The sequence below is a fragment of the Pteropus alecto genome, unplaced genomic scaffold (assembly GCF_000325575.1).
Source record: "Pteropus alecto unplaced genomic scaffold, ASM32557v1 scaffold155, whole genome shotgun sequence".
NCBI lineage: Eukaryota > Metazoa > Chordata > Mammalia > Chiroptera > Pteropodidae > Pteropus > Pteropus alecto.
The window spans coordinates 10,090,962-10,096,107 of record NW_006438113.1 but is presented as its reverse complement, the minus strand read 5'-3'; the positions used below and the strand labels follow the sequence as shown (position 1 = coordinate 10,096,107).

At 44.4% G+C, this 5,146-nt stretch overlaps 1 protein-coding gene across 1 annotated transcript in view; it reads left to right on the top strand.

Moving 5' to 3' along the window:
• Window positions 1-4,985: 4,985 nt before the first annotated feature.
• The window catches only part of KAT6B (lysine acetyltransferase 6B), a 165,777-nt gene continuing 165,616 nt past the window's right edge, over window positions 4,986-5,146 (top strand). The window contains exon 1 of the mRNA XM_025049354.1: window positions 4,986-5,085. The gene's annotated coding sequence lies outside the window, so the exon portion shown is untranslated. The remainder of the gene's footprint in view (window positions 5,086-5,146) is intronic.

Sequence of the window (5,146 nt, the reverse complement as noted above, 5' to 3'; positions counted from 1 at the left end):
AGGCTCTGAGGACACAGCTGCCTATAAGAGGCTTATTGCCTCATAGAAAACCTAAGTTTTAAGACAATGTCACTCTGTTTGACCAAGGACACACATTATTAGGTGATGGCAGAAATGTATAAAAATCTGGTGTCCTACTTTTAATGGCCCTCTGAACTGTGTATTTTCTTTCTGTACTGAGGATAGAATAAGAGAAAATTATCTTTGATTAGTTGAGCACATTGAGTTGGGTATATTGGAGAAATTTATTAGTGGTTGGATTGAACATGATTTATACTTATCCCCAGAAAAGTATAAAGTAGTCAAGTGATTCCTAAATGTACTCTGGTCAAGTTGACAGATTTAGAGATAAGGTTTCACAGTCTGCGTTAAAATAAAATTTTAAAAAAATAGGAAGAAAAAAATGTACATGTTGATGTAAAGTTGCCCACTTTCCTTTCATGGGAGGAGTTATCTTTCATTCAGAGAGTATGTTCTTTTTACTATTTTGAGGGTTAAAATGTCCTTTCTTCTTGAAATAATACAGATACAGTTTTTTTATCCTTTTTATTTTTTATTTTTATTAGGCGAGGCAACCCTTGGTTGACCTCACAGATTGCAAGGACCTTGTCAGCTTACGATCCCTTATTATTTTTTACTTTTTACGCCTGGTCTTCCTAATTGGTCTCATATCCAAGTATTAACCAGGCCCGACCCTGCTTACCTTCCGAGATCAGACGGGATCGGGCTTGCACAGTTCTTTTTTTAAATGTCCTTATCAAAATTAAAAGTTGACAACTCTGTCAGTTTCCCCCAAATTTGGAAATCCTGATGACTCAGAATCACTAAATTAAATGTTAGGGTATTTAAGGTTTTCTTTGGGATAGCCTGGCACTAAAAACTGACTCAGGACCCTGATGATGATTAGTGAAAAGCCACAACACCCTTGAGACTCAAAACAAAAGCAAAAAGATCTTTGAGAACTCTGATCTCTCAGCAACATTTAATTGATTACATCATGTTTTACCACCCTGCTTTCTTCTTCTGAATTTCTTGCTTGATGTTGAGGCATCCTGATTTATGTAAATCAATGGTTTTTCTACTCTGCACAGAGTGCTTTCAAAAAAAGCACTGATGAGTGGGGCCCAGCCCCCAGATATTCTTATTTAAGTGGCCTCAGGTGAGACTTAAGTGCTAGGTTGGTTCAAAAGTTCCTCAGGCGATTCTAATGTGCAGCCAGGGATGGGAACCACAGGTATGGATGGTGTTTCTTTGTTAAATAGCTTCTATGTGTCAGGCACTAGGGCAGTTATACAGATGAACAAACTGGTCTATGCAGTAGAAAAGCTAATTAGGAAAACAGACAGGCAAAATGTGACAACACAGTGTAGTAAGTGCTTTTATTTATTCTGTAATTCAACAAATATTAACAGAGCACTTAACAAATGCCAGGGCTGGAGTAAAGGTATGCTTAGAGTCCTGTGGGCTATCTGCAAAGACCAGAAAAACTTCCCAGAGCAAGCAGCAGCCGGGCAAGGATTTGGAGTTATTTTTCAAGGTCTTCATCAGATAAGGTAGGGAGGGCAGGCATGGCTGCAGAGGGAACAGCATGTGCTGGGCTTAGAGGAGTGTCCTCTGCTGGGAGAAGCTAGAGATGAGCTATTGGTTGGGTGTAGAGATGTGTATAGCCTTAGAAGTGGACCAAGGAGTTTAGATTTGATCCAGAATGCATTTAAGACATTAAAGGTTTTTTAGCAAAAATGTGTAAGTGGGGTGTGGGTGCAGAAAACCTGTATTTAGGATAATATAGGCTGTTCATACACAGAGCTATTGCTTGGACTTGCTAGCCTTTTTAATTTTATTTTATTTTGCTAGCCTATTTTAAATGAATGGTTTGACAGATCATCCTCCACCCCCTCTGCCCTTGACTGATGTAACCAGACACTGTGACCTTGTGGGGATGCAGTGACCAGTCAAAGCTCAGAAAGGATTCTGTGTGTCAGTTGAGAAGGGGGTGTAGATTAAGGCTCTTTAAGTGACTAATTGAATGTAACAGAATTCATCATGGGCTGAGGCCTGGAAAAATCAGTTCAGGGGCCCTGCCTGCTGCCTCCCTACCCAATTTCCTTCAGAAGGACTTGTTAGTGTGTCTGTGGATATACCTCTTATCAGGTTATTTGTCTGACTTACTTCAGAGCAAGTGAAAAAAACCCAAAGAGCAAAGCTTCCAGGTTCCCTTCAACTCCTGAGGTAACTTTGCATTCTTTTTTATCCTTACTCAGGACTAAGGTCAGACCATGGAATCATCCCAGCACTAGAGACTATATAACCTTCTGGCTAAAACACAGAAGAAACATTCCTTTCCAGTTGGGGAAGAAGAGGATTCAGCTAAGGCCAGTGCTTCTTAAATTTAGTGACAATAAGCTTCAAGTCAAGTCATAGGCTAAAAATGTACATTTGGGAGCCCCACTACAGAACTACTGAATCAGAATCTCTGGGGTTAGGCCAAGGAAACTGTTTTAAGCACTTATTCCCAGATCATTCTGATGCCGGTGATCTGTGAACCACACTGAACAGTAGAACTGTAGTTGTCAGTAGTTCTGGCCAGTGGTGGCCATTGGTAATGTTTTGGGGGAGGACTGGTCAGATGAACCCTAAATTCATAATCTTTCACAGTCAGCTTGCAAATTTTGCACGATGCTTGGTTTTCAATTCAAATTATTTCTAGGTTAACTTATTAATTGACCTGTTTGGCAGAAAATGTGATGCCAGGAGTAAGCATTAAGTATCTCTGGCTCTGGCTCTGTTATCTTTTCCAGTCCCAGTTATCTGAAGAGCCAGGATTTCTCAAAGTAATCTTAGAGGAGAATATCAATGGAAAAGCAACACATTCCCTTTCTTTGCATGTCCCTGTTAGAGAACTTTATTAAGAAAAGAACCTCCAAAAAAAAAAAAAATCAAGATATTGAATAAAAATATTTCTCTTTTCTTTTTGCCAGGTCCTGAGAACACAAGTTTAGGCAAACAAGACTTATTTCTCTTTAAGGTGTCTCTTCACTTCTTGATGCACTGGAAATCCATGTGGCTAACTCATTAGTGATAACGAGTGTTAGATGCTCATAAATCTCCCACAATTCATTGGCTGAAGACATCTTAAATGTGGACTTTTTGGCTTTTATTGTCTTTGGTTGCTTCTTTAGCATACTTTGGTTTGAGAATATATTTGGGGTTTTGAAACTTGCTTTTAATTAAGACATGGTTTATTTTTATTGCTTGAGATAAAATGCAGTCTGGGGGACTCAAACCTAAGTTACAAAATAAAGGGCATCTGGACAGACCATAGGAAAAAAAAACAAAACAAAACAAAACATAAAGGCTAAAGTGTTTGCCAGGATTCTTAAGTTTACTTAGTAACTTCTTGGAAAATAAAAATTCCAGCACCTGCATTATAAAAAAAAGCACACCTTATAAATGTCTTTCTCTTTGAAATAGCTAAATGAACTAGACCAAATTATGAACTAATAGCTTGTAAAAATTCACCTTGAGCCAGCCACTGAAGATACTAAAAGAGGTAGAGAGAGACTCTGAGGGAACCCAACCTGCTGTTTGTTTTATCAGTAATGTAACTCAAAAGTAGCCAAGCCCATGGCGGATGGCAATCTTTCCCTCTGTTTTGTTTCCCCTAGCTGAGCCTGTGAATGCCAAGATTTAATCTAAAGAAGTTTGTGTTTTAAAAACCAACAACGAAGTAATAAAACACCTATAAAAGGGTTTATAATGGAACTGGTGACAGTTTTGAGTGTAGTATTACAACTCTTCTGCTCCCCCTCTCCCTTTTTCTATCCTTTCATCCAACTCTGTGCCCTTTGTCTTAGCTCCCTTCTCACCTTGCTGCCAAGAAGCATATAAGAAGGGCCAGGCAGCTCACACCCCAAAGCAGCAGACCGTATTTAAAAAGCGAAGTGTGCAGTGTGCTCTGCATTTGACAACAGGGCTGTGCTGCTTATTTTGAGATAAACTGCTCTAGCGAAGTACCTACCTAGTTTGCACAGTGGTTTCTAATGGGAAGTCCAAGATGCTGCTGCAGTGTCAGTGGTATAGGGATGCTGGAGTCAACCAGGTCAGGAAGCTTTGGACCTTCTCTTCCTGGCACCTTGCATCACCCCCTCAGGGCCTATGTCCGCCCTTACTGCAGGGACAGACTAGAGTCAACAGGTGGTTTTCCATCCAGGCCACCATGCCTGAAACTCGGTTCTTTTACAAAGCCATAGTTCTCCTCCCCCTCCCAAAGAAATGGCGCCTGGGAAAGGAAACTTAGTACTCAAAGTCTGTAAAAGCCATTTCTTTTACAGAGCCCACTTTTCCTATTTTCTGAAGTTTCCTCTGTCAGCATCCCACCACCTCCGGGAAGAACTCTTCAGAGTCTGGAGGGCGCTGGGAGGCATGTGGGCAGCGTCGGAGTGGCCTCCCCTGGGCGGCCAGAGGAGCCCCCAGCCTCCCTCATATGGGCCTCAGGAACTCGGGGGGCCCAGGGGAAGCCTGGAAAACCGAACTTCACCATCAGCCTTCCTTCGAGCGCTGGCTAGAGGAGAGGGGGAAGGGCCCCCCAGCAGTCTTCGCTGACTCCCCCCGCCCCTCATCACCTCTGCCATCCGGCTGCACCGCCTTAGAAACATTCAGAACGCAGCTCAGAGCTCTCCAGCTTCTTGTAGGCCGGCAGAGTGCGTCTTGAGGGGCAGCTTTCCCCTCCAGCCCGCGTCTGACATCCCCACTCCCACCCAAGGATGCCTCCGCGGTGCCCTGTCCGCAGTGGCTGAATGTCACTGCTCCCTCTTCCTCGTGATCAGGGTAGACACAGCTCCTGAGGCATCCCCCACCCCCAAATTGCTGCGATCGCCCGAGGGTGCAAGGCCCGGGCAGAGGACGAAGTTTGGGGCCCACAGCGGCGGGAGGGGGGCGCGTTGGCGAGGACCGCACCTCTCAGTCCCAGCCCTAGCGGGCACACTCCCCGCCCCAAACGGCCCAGGCGTCCCCATCCTCCCGCGGACACCGGCATCCCCGCCCTCCCCCGAGGGCGGCGAACGGAGCCCCCCAGGGCGGAGGCAGGTACCCCCGGGGCGGGGACTGGGGCGGGCGGGGTCCAGGCTGCGCCCCCGGCCCGGCGGGC